The 12,084-nt window shown below is 46.3% G+C and overlaps 1 protein-coding gene across 1 annotated transcript in view; it reads right to left on the reverse strand.

Moving 5' to 3' along the window:
- Window positions 1-12,084, reverse strand: part of LOC309855868 (uncharacterized protein) — a gene marked incomplete at its 5' end in the record, with an annotated part of 86,830 nt that overhangs the window by 35,341 nt on the left and 39,405 nt on the right. Inside the window, one exon of the mRNA XM_082716508.1 lies at window positions 8,800-8,959. The remainder of the gene's footprint in view (window positions 1-8,799; window positions 8,960-12,084) is intronic.

Raw genomic sequence — 12,084 nt, forward strand, 5'->3', positions numbered from 1 at the left:
ACTGTGTGCTTTGACTCCCGTCCAACCCTCTTCCTCAACTCTAGAAGCCCTCACTATCCGAAGTCTACCAAACCTGACAGGACACCTTCTCTAGGCAGCCCTTCCTGACCAGACCCAAACCACAGTCATCATCCCCTTGCATTAAAATCCTCAAGCACCTGAGAGTCCAGAACCCTCAACTAGCTGTGTGTTTGTGTATGTGTGTGTGTGTGTGTGTGTGTGTGTTGAAACAGTATTAACAGTAGTAGCTCTATACAACAGATTTGAGGGAAAAAAAGAGAAAAATGAAAACATACCAAAATATCAGAGGTTTAATCAAACAGCCAGATTATTCTAGACTATGACCAGGATGAATAGAAATTCAGGTCAACTTCTTAACTTTGTCTGTCCATCTAAAATTCTGAAGTAATCACTGGTGATAACCAGGTCAGCCTAGAGGGTCTGTGAGATCCTCTTGGAAAAAAGAATCCGTGGTCTCGGGGCTGTCTTCCTTTATGAAGGAAAGTGGGGTCAGATATTACAGAAAGATCGGCCTGCTGAACCCCAATGAGGGCTCCCTTTAGCCCCAAGTAAACCAAGAAATTCTGCTTGAGGAGCTTCCTAACCCTAACCCTAGTGTTCTGGGGGGTAGGGTGGTTATTCTCTGAATATGACACATATGTCTATTCCAAATTTTCAAGCAGCATCTTCTACTGCTCTTGGGTATAAGAAGATAGGTACTTCATTGATCCCTGGGACATTTTCGGTCAAAACTACACTACCCAAAGCTGACCTGGGCATGTCTGATAACTGTATTTTTCATCCAGTTGACAAGGGAAATTTATAGCAGAAGGGATCAAAGCCCTGGCATGCTGGGAAGGAAATGTGCATGGGAATTCCAGAACTGAAAAGGCCAGTGACCCATGAGACTCAATGGCCCCAGGGGGAGTTTTGAAGCCCTTGTTCTGAGGAAAGGAAACGAAATGGGTTCTCTTTCATTTTAAAGGATGGGGAAATGGTTTAGGAGGACAAGACCCACTTGGAAGTGATGAGCTCTCTTGTAGTGAGCTTTAGCTACGTTAAAATGAATGGTGGCAAAGACCAGCACCATATGCTTGCTAGTTACTAACTGAAGAGCTACAGGGCTAGCTACTCTTTGGAGGTAAAACTCTTCCCGGGCATCCTAGCAAAGTGAGGTGGCACTTCCCGCTTAACAACAGGGGACCATTTCTGAAGTCATGTCTACTTTAGATACCAAGGTCTGTCTAAAGATTTCCATACTCGTTCAGTTCAACAATAGTCCTCCAGCATCTATTTCCCAGGGGCTAGTTGCTAGAGACACAGAGATAATAATAGCTAGTAGCAACTGTCAAGCATTACCAAGAGGTTTTTTTTGTTTGTGTGTGTTTTTTGTTGTTGGGTTTGTTTTTTTTTTAATTCTGAGAGACCCTCCGCAGGGTGCTCTACCTAGATCATCTTGTTTCATTCTGTCCATCGCACTGTGGGGTGTTCTTTGCCCCACTTGACCAATGTGGAAAAGGGCATGTAGCAAGGTTATGAAGTTTGCGTAAGGTCACAAGGCTAGTACACAGCAGAGGTGGGACTTAGTCCCAGGCATATTGAATCCCAAACTGTGTGATCTAACCACGACCCCACTCCGCCTCAGACTATTCGGCTTTCTGACCCTCATGGTCGGAAACCTGACAGTGTGGGTTTGCGGTCTGGCTTCGCCACTTACCACTTACGGGAACTTTGACCCATTAAACCTCCACGTGCCTCAGTCTCCTCATCTGAAAAGAGGGATAATAATAGAATCTAACTCCCAGAACCACAGTGAGGATTCCAAGTGCTTAGAAGAGTTCCTTGCACATAATAAGCACTATACATGTGTTAAGATAAATGAGCTTAAGTCTGAATGGGATTACAGGACACGCTTCTTGAAAGAGCTGATGCCTAGGTTGAGTCACAGAAGATGAGTAAGAGTCAGCCAGGTGAAGCGAAGCAGCGAACGTGGGCCGGGCAGGGGGAGAGTGTGAGCCCAAGCCAGCATCGTGGGCGGGAGCTCACATACGCGCTGCTTGGTAATTCTAGATGGGAGCATAAAGTGCCGAAAGGAGAGAGGTGGGGGAGGGTTCTGGAAAGGCCTTCTACATCACTGGAAGGAATCTGGACTTTATTTCACATGGACCATGGAACCATGGAGATAAAGGGTTTCATTCAGGGGCACAGCATGAATAGATGTACATAGGAGGAGAGATTTGTTCTATGGTCTAAAACTTACTTTAAAAATCTTAAATTAGGGGTACCTGGGTGGCTCAGTGGGTTAAAGCCTCTGCCTTCGGCTCAGGTCATGGTCCCAGGGTCCTGGGATCAAGCCCCGCATCGGGCTCTCTGCTCAGCAGGGAGCCTGCTTCCTCTTTCTCTCTGCCTGCCTCTCTGCCTACTTGTGATCTCTGTCTGTCAAATAAATATATAAAATATTTTTTAAAATTTTAATTTAATTAAAAATTAAAATTAAATTTAAAATTAAAAATACTCAGCCCAGGGCACGTGGGTGGCATCATAGGTTAAGCGTCTGACTCTTGGTTTCAGGGTCGTGACCTCAGAGGCATGAGATCAAGCCCCACGTCAGACTCCACACTCAGCACAATCTGCTTGAGATTCTCTCTCTCCTCCCTCTGCCCCTCCCCTGCTATTTGTGTGGGCATGTGTGCGTTCTCTAAGAAAAAAAAAAATACTCAGCACAGTGTGTGATACACACATACCCATGCATATATACATGCACATAACGTATATAGGGACAGTCAGTATCGGAACTACCCCAATGAGGAGCACACTCCAGCCGTGGTCACTGTGCATCTGAAAGACTAATTATGAACATACATTCCAGAAGCGGAACTGGAAAGCTTCAACCAATCTACCTAAATCTGCACGAGAGTGTTGGTTCATTAATACAAGGGATGTTAGAAATAAACTTTCATTGGTAAAATAAAAGTATTCTAGATTTATGGATCTGTACCACCATCTGCCCTTGCATGAAGGGGACCTAAGAAACTGATGAGCCCAGAGTGGCATTCTAGGTCTAGGAAGCCACTGGTCCTGCGTCCTGACACCTAATGGAAGATCCCATCGCCTGACCTAACCACAAGCTTAGCTAAACTGCAGCGACTGGGGAACTGCTAAATGTGCCTCAGTGAATCTCTCCCACGTGGGGCTTCACGGTCTCATGAGGACAGGTTGTAGGACTGTGTCTAACCACTAATAGATGTGTTTGGCAGAACTGGGTCGAAGCCCTGTTGTCTCTGGAATGGACCACCCAGTCGGCAGATTGCACAGGACGGGGTGAGGATGACAACCCGCAGCCATCTTGGGTCAGTGGAAGCTACTGATGGTCACTGAAAACTCAGTGACAATGTGAGAGGCTAAAAAGGCTTAGCTCGATTTGCAGGAGGACTAAAGGAGGGCAAATACGGAGGCTGCTGCAAGTGGCTCAGTCAAGAGATAATGAACAAGAAGGTCCGAACGAGAGCGGTGCCAGTGGGCGAAAAGAAAATGGAGTCAAGAGCTATTGAAGAGGTAAACTCAGGAAGTCTCGGTGATCCTTTGGAATCCTTTGGATGGTAAGGTCGGGGAACAGGTCTGTAACAACATCTAGGCTTCTTGTTTGAGTGACTGGGTAGGTGTCGGTGACACTCCCTGAAGTAGGGGACAGTAGAAAAGCCAGAAGAGGAGAACGTTTGGGGGTGAGGCAGGGGCAAGCATTTTGAGAAACACTGAGCTGGACATCTACACGGAGACATCCAGCAAGCATTTGGATATTAAAGGCTGAGGCTCAGGGGAAAGTCCGGGCTTGAAATAGGACGGGAAGCCATCAGCACGTGGGGGTAGAGAGTACGTGAAGAGCGGATGGTCCCTCACTTACCATAATACAAAATCAGTAGATGATGGTTAAAAAGCGTCAAGAAAACAGAATGTGGAAACAGCATTGTGGTTCCTCAAAAAAGCAGATTGGGGAATTGTTGAACGATCCAACAATTCCATTTCTGGGTATAAATTCAGAAGGGGTGTAAGCAAGGACTCGGGCAAGTGTTTACACACTTGTGTTCACAGCAGCACTTTCCTAACGGCCAAAAGGTGGACGGCTCAAATGTCCATCATGGAACAGATGGAAGAACAAAATACAGTGTGTGTATGTGTGCGTGCCCACGTGTGTGTGTATAAAATAGAATATCATTCGGTCTGAAAAAGGAACCAAAGTCCAAATTCACAGTGACAGGTACTAGAATAGTGGTTGCTGGGGACATGCAGGGAAGGGAATGGGAAGTTACCGTTTAACAGGCACAGAATTTCAGTTCCCAATGAGGAAGAAATTCTAGAGATGGATGGTGGTGATGGTTGCATGACAATATGAATGTCCTTAGTGCCACTGAACTTGACACTTAACAAATGGTCAAAATGGAAAATTTTGTGCTATGTATGTTTTACCACAATAATAAAAAAAGAAATTGCAAGCTAATAATCATACTCTTTTTTAGAGATTTATTTATTTACTTGAGAGAGAGAGGGAGAAGCAGACTCCCTACTGAGCAGGGAGCCTTATGTGGGGCTCGATCCCAGGACCCTGAATTCACAACCTGAGCTGAAAGCAGACGCTTAACTGACTGAGCCACCCAGGTACCCCAATAATCATATTCTTTTAAATGACTGAGGTAAACACCGTAAGGAACACTTCAAGGAGTGATTGCTTCTGGTAAGAAGGAAAGGGATAGGCAAAGGGAGTTTTGCTTCTCATTATAAGCCTTTGGTACTCTTTTTTTTTTTAGCTATATACATGTTTCATATTATAAAAATAAAAACATTTTTTTTCTTAAGATTTTCTTTATTTATTTGACAGAGAGACATAGAGAGAAAGGGAACACAAGCTAGGTGAGTGGGAGAGAGAGAAGCAGCCTGCCCGCTGAGCAGGGAGCCCGAAGCAGGGCTCGATCCCAGGACCCTGGGATCATGACCTGAGCCGAAAGCAGCCGCTTAATGACTGAGCTGCCCAGGCACCTGAAATAAAAACTTTTTAAACTGTAGAAGCAAGCGGATGAGGGTGCCTGGCTGGCTCAGTCGAAAGGACATGTGACTCTTGATCTCAGGGTTGTGAGTTTGAGCCCCATGTTGCATGTAGAGATTACTAAAATCAACTTCAAAAAAAAAAAAAAAGTGGATGAGATCACTCAGGGAGAGTTCAAGAAGTTGGTGGGAGAAGAGGTACCTTAGGGTAAAGGTCGCAAGAAACAATATTATCTACTAAAACAAGGTACCAGAAAGGGTTATCACAAGGATCTAGAAGAATCACTCGTTTACTGTACTAAGCACAAGAGCAGCTCCCAGGATCTAGAAAGTTGTCTGGGGGACCTTCTCCTGGGCTCTCTGTCATCATTCCCCCTCGCCCCACTGATCCATCCCACGAGGCTTCCCCTCTCCTCCTCCTCTGCTACTCCACACCTCTCCCTTGGCTCATGATCTCTTCCTTGCTTCTCTGGGAGCATTTACTTGACTTCCACACTCCCTTCCCTGCCCAGCAGCGTCTTCAGGTCACTCGCCCACACTCACGTGGCCAGAATCACAGCTTCAGCCTCCGTGTCTATGCAACTTCTCAGCCCTGTTTCCTAACGGCCACCTCCCTCCATCTTGCCATATTCCTAGGCATCCCCTCTGCCTAAATGTCCACCCCTAGTCCTAGTGGCCAGGCCCGAGGCTTCACCGTCCCTTCCTGAGACGCTGTGGGTGGGGAAATAGAGCCTCGAAGGAGACTGAAGCCGGCCATTTAACCAAAATATAACTACTATCAAATAAGATCCTTGAGGAATACAGGAGTGGGACAACAGGAGAAGAAGAGCCACGGAGAGTGCGCCAGCAGGTGAGTGGCTGAAGGATGTTGAAAGCTGCCAAACAAAGTTCCTCAAAACACCGACTAAAAGGTTTGGCGTGGGGGTGAACAAAAAGGAAGGAAGTGGGACGTCACGTATAGACTATTCATTCCTTCAGGAGGCTTGGCTGACAAGGGAGACATCAGGTAAAATTGTCTGAGGGGGCGCATGGGTGGCTCAGTGCGTTGAGCCTCTGCCTTCAGCTCAGGTCATCATCCTGGAGTCCCAGGATCAAGTACCGCATCAGGCTCTCTGCTCAGCGGGAGTCTGCTTCTCCCTCTGACCCTCCCCCCACCATGCTCTCTCTCTCTCTCAAATAAACAAAGTCATTTAAAAAAACCTGAGGTTTTGTGATGGTTTCAAATGTAGCAGAGTATAAAGGAAGAATAAAGAATTGTCAAGAGACGGGTGGGTGAAAAGGTTGGCGTTGACTAGGAGAGGATATGCTATCCTCAGAGACCAGCAGAAAAAACCTAAGAAATGCAGGTACAGGTTTTTGATCCAGAGTTCATATTATTTTGCCACAGAGACCAACCTTGACCACAGGCCTACTCTTAATACAAGAAAAGAGGACCAAGGACAGAACTTTGGACAATGCCAACACTTAACAGTGCGAGCGAGTTGCCCATTCCAGATCTGATCCTTCAGGGTGAATGTTTTATTTGGGTCTGGCTTTCCCTACCGTGTATGGCTCTGGACCTGTCCCCTTAACACCCAATTGGCTACAGGCCCCAGAAATGCCAACTAACAACCTTTACAAATCATAATCAGGAGAGAAAATATGTAATGATGCAGTCATATATTCTGGAAAGAGGACAGGAGTGAGAATCATGGGATCTGTTCCCTTCCCTCTGTGGGTGTCTGTATCCCCATACGCAAAAGTGAAGACAGCAGGGTCCGCTGTCCCCACGGCTCCTCCAGTTGGACCACTCGTTTTTCTTTGACCTCTTATCTATGCTCTCCTTGTGGGGGTATCGACACTCTCTTGCACTAATACAACTGGGTGGAAGCTGGCTCTATTCTTCTCAAGCTCCTGATCAAAGGAAAAACTCCAGGCCTCCTGGGTGGCTCAGTGGGTTAAGCATCTGCCTCGGGCTCAGGTCATGATCCCAGGGTTCTGGGTTCGAGCCCCACACTGGACTCCCTGCTCAGCGGGGCATCTGCTTCTCCCTCTCCCTCTCCCTCTGCCCCCCAGTTTGTGCTTGCTCTCACTCTCTCTCTCTCTCTCTCTCAAATAAATAAATAAAATCTTCAGGGGAAAGAAAAAGGAAAAACTCTGAGGAACTGGGACAATCACAGAATATGGTAAATAGAAGAAAGCAGGAGTCAAAGAGAAAATGTGAGTGGCCTCTTGCTGTTGATGTCAGTGCTCGGCTGGACAACAGCGAGACCGCGTTTCCTTGAGATCGAGTCAATGGCTCAGAAGTGGGAAAACCCAAAACTTCTCTTTGTCTGGTCAAATGGAGATTTACTTCCCAACCCTGCTAAGTCCGGAGGAAATAGTGAATATTTTCCTCTCCTCATAACATCCCTCGCGCAGTCATCATAAGCATTAAGAATGTTCTAATCCATGTAACAGAAAGGGGGTTTCACCATTGTTCTCAAGTAACCAACTATTCTTACCACATCTTCAAAGCTTCACTGGAGGAGGGGGCGGAATTAAACTCAGGACAGTACGCCCTGCCCCCCTTCCTCCACACCACCAGCTAGGAACAATTTACCAGTGTTCACGCCTAGGCTCCTCACTCCTATTCTGAAGTCTAAAAATACTTTGGTAAGAGTGGGATTGTGAATAAAGATCGTGCTGTCCTTTCCACAAAAAGCTGGGACGACTGATCTATGAGTAAGCCACAGCCTTCCAGTTCTTTCGCAGGCTTGGAGATGGGACTGTTCTGTGTCATTTCTACCCTCGCACACTCTGGGGACCAACAAGCTTCCCTGTGTTCCCCGGGGGTCCAGGGGGTAGAGGGGAAAGCAGTGAGCAATGCCTGGGGCCTCACACAGACCCTGTCCTGTGGTCCACGAGCAGGCCACGTGTAGCTATAGGCTGAGTCCCCACACCTCAGTACTGAATGCCACAGCCCCTCCCTCCCCCAGCTCAGAGCCCCGGTCAGGTGCCCAGCTCCCGTTTGGAGTTGTGAGGCCGGATAGGTCCCCTGAGCAGGGTTGGGCGGAGGACCCCCTGCCGTCCTGGTGTTTGTACGGAGGCAGGTAGAGGCGAGCCCCGAGTCTGGATGATGGGGACTGCTCGGCTATTACCTCTTTGAGCAGCTGGTCTCGCCACCATGAGAGAATTAGCAGGTGGTCGCCCGGAGGTGGGGGCGGGGGGGGGGGGGAGAGCGTGAGCAAGTGAAGCTGGAAAATGAGGGGAATGAAAATTCAGGGGAGGTGGCTTGCCCCCCGTCCCCCGTAGAAAGGTTCGTGCCTCAACCAGCATGGCTCCCACCTGCGCCCACTCTGAAGATGCCATTGTCGCCTGTTCACATCCGAGGCTCAGCTGCCTTCCTACCTTGCTTTTCTGCGTGTGCTTTGCATCTGTGCCTCCCCCAGGGGCCGCTGCCAGGAGAAAGTTCAAATCTAGTGAGATCAAGGGGATAAAGGGTGCTTTGGATTCTTCCTTTGTTGGTTTAAACATTCTTTTGAGGCACTAAGGGCCACCTCTATAACGCATAAAATAAGCAGCCGTCTGTTTTACGAGCCATCCAACTGAAAACGGGTTAATTCAAGCACAATCTACCAATGGACTCATGGTCGGGCCTCAGCTAATTGCCGGAGATGAGCTGTGTCACCAGACATATGCACTCTTATTTCATTAGCTGGATGTGTCTGTGTCAGAGGCAGGCCGTGAACTTGGTGAAAAAGACCAAGGCTCTGGTTAACCCTGGACAGAAGGTGACCTTACTTTCTGGACTCTCCTGCAGCCCTCAGCTCCTGGATCAGTCTGGCCACCTGAGGCTGAATCTCTCCTCTTACAGAAACTGGTTCACTTCACCCTCCATCCGAAGTCTCCAGTACTTGGCAGTTGAGTTCCTTGTATAAGTAGGACTTCACGAATGGCCTGCCTGTGGGGAGAAGGAAAAACTAAATAAAGAATGAAGTTCTCCTGAGATCTGAAGGTGCCCTTCTCCTTAGCTTTGGCTAAGTACACTGGATTCAAACACTTTTAAAAAAAAAAACTTGGGTTTCAAAGCTCTTCGTGTTTACTTTGTAGATAGATGAGACAGAACCAAACAAGGCACCCAGCTTTCCAACTCAAGAGTGATGCCTATAAAGGCATGACCCGGATATATTTATCAAATAGGTAACAGTTGTTCTCAGCGTGCCCCAAGTCCCCCAGTAGAATGTTCTTCCACTTTCCAGCCCACGTCCTTGGGTCCCAGTATCTTCTGCTGACATGTGGACATACAGGGTCGTTTGTTCTCTGTCTTCCCTCTAATTCAAGCTGGGGTGCCTATTCCTTAGCACTGGGCACCACTCCAGACCGGTCCTATACCTCCAATCAAAAGGTTTTGTTCCACTCTCTCAGGGTCCAACTTGAGAAAGGGATATTCCCTTAAGTGACAAGTTCACATTTTTTTTTTTAGAGAGGTCTTCTGGAATTTGGTAGCCTAGATCAGTGATCCTAGTGGTAGATATTTTGAGGTATTCAGGAGGGCAGTTTAAGAACTCCTGAGGGGCGCCTGGGTGACTCAGTCGGTTAAGCATCTGACTTGATTTCGGCTCAGATCATGATCTCAGGGTAATGCACTCAAGCCCCATGTTAGGTTCCTCACTCAGAGTGGAATCCACTTAAGATTCTCTCTCCCTCTCCCTTTGCCCCTCCTGCTTGTGTGTGCACGCACACACACACACACACACTCTCTCTCTCTCTCAAATAAATAAATGTTTAAAAAAAAGGAATAGTTCAGGCACTCAGAGATGCTGCTTTCTGGTTTTAGAATTTAGAGATGTAATGCTGATTTAGAAATTACTCTCTGCTTCTTGCCTCTCTACTTTTTTCACCGGAAGAAACAGATTAAAACCGGCTAAGAGAAACATGTTAATCACGGTTAAGTCATTTGGCCAAAGGTGATTTAATTGCACAAAAATTATACTGTTACTACACTATTACAAAGCCTGCTTAGAGAACTAATCTGAATAAAATCAGGAAGCAATTCTTCAATTTAAAAATGTGCTTACATCAACTTTGACAGATCTAACAACTTGATGAATCTCAAAGACATTTGCTGGGTGTAAGAAGCTAGTTTCAAAGTTACCTCCTGTTTGTTTCCATGTACATGACATTCTCAAAAAAATAAAACTACAGCGACGGAGAAACACGTCAGTTTGGGGTTTGGGGATGAGTGTGTATTACAACAAAGGGAACTTTGGGGGGAAGAAGGAACTGTTCTGTATCCTGATTGTAGTGGTGATTACATGAATCTATACCTGTGTAAAAATCTGGAGAAATGTACATACCAGTAAGTCAAACTTCCTATATATTAATCTATAAACTAAATTAAGGGATACTTTCCCCACTATTTAGTTCTATGCAAAATCAAGTTTACCTTCTAAAAAGAAAGTCAAGAGGCATCTGGGTAGCTCAGTCAGTTAGGCATCTGCCTTCTGTTCAGGTCACGATCCCACAGTCCTAGGATCGAGTCCCACACCCAGATCCCTGCTCAGACAGGAGCCTGCTTCTCCCTCTGCCTCCTGCTCCCCCTGCTCGTGTGTGCATGCACTCTCTCTCTCACTCTCTCTCTCTCTGACAAATAAATAGATAAAATCTTAAAATAAAATAAAAAGTCGGGGCACCTGGGTGGCTCAGTGGGTTAAGCCTCTGCCTTCGGCTCAGGTCATGATCTCAGAGTCCTGGGATCAAGCCCCACATCGGGCTCTCTGCTCAGCAGGGAGCCTGCTTCTTCCTCTCTCTCTGCCTGCCTCTCTGCCTGCTTGTGATCTCTCTCTGTCAAATAAATAAATAAAATATTAAAAATAAATAAATAATGAATAAATAAATAAATAAAAAGTTAAGTGATAAGCTCAAGATGCTCCAGGTCTGAAGAATGGGCATGAAAAGGTCTTTGGGGAAAAGATGAAGATGGCCCTCTGAGCACCCCCAAGGAAAGTGTTGAATCTACGGAGAAGGCAAAGCCTGTATTTGGAGGTGATGGCTAGCCATGAAATGTGGTTTGTAGCCAATCACCCACAATCTCTCATTCCCCCTCAGTGTTTCTTTTGTGGTCAGAGCCAACCGACTGACTGACAAGGGTTGGGGGTGGCTTTTCGCTATTCGGAGTTACCTTACAGGCCCACTTGGGCCTTGTACACTGGCTCCACAAGCAGTGACCAGGCCAGTGATTCCGACTTTGGAAGGGCTGGGGGAGGGGGGGACCAGGCTGAGATCCCATATTTTGGTTTCCTAGTGCCTCCCTCTGCTAATGAAGATTTATATAGCAAATGTTCACTCTTTCATGAAAGTGATTTTCAATTAAATTTGGTTACTGACAATTTCCAGAAGGTGAACAATACCTCTCTGGATTATTAGAGGCCCACTTAAAGCTCTGCATACCCAGGTGTGGGGCCTCACTGCTTTTGTCTAACTAGCCAGTCTGGCCGCCAGATGGCCAATTAGTTTAATGCCCACACAATGAGCCAGATGCCTTAATTCAGCTTCTGGAAACACATTCAAGGCCCTAGTTTTCTGTCATTACCGTCTTTTTTTTTTTTTTAACTAAATTTTTTATTTTGAGATCACTGTAAATTCACATGCAATTGGAAGAAATAATACAGTGGGATGCTGTGTATCCTTTACCCAGTTTCCCTTAGTGGTAGCATCTTATAAAACCATAGTATAATGTCACAACCAAGATAAAGACATTGCTACAACTGAACGATCTTGCACAGATTTCCCCAGTGTTACTTGTGATCATTTGTTTGTGCCTATGTATTTAGTTCTATGCCATTCTACCAAGTGTAGGTTCATAGATCCACCAAGGAAGTAGAGAACTGTACCATCACCACAAGGATCCTTCCTGCTACTATTTATAGCCATACCCACCTCCTACTTGTCCCATTCCCTAACCCCTGGCAGCCACCATCCATGTCCCCATCCCTATATTTTTTGTCATTTCAAGAGTATTTTATACACACACACACACACACACACACACACACACACACATATATATATAAATACACATATATA

This window comes from Mustela nivalis, assembly GCF_964662115.1.
Source record: "Mustela nivalis genome assembly, chromosome: X".
NCBI lineage: Eukaryota > Metazoa > Chordata > Mammalia > Carnivora > Mustelidae > Mustela > Mustela nivalis.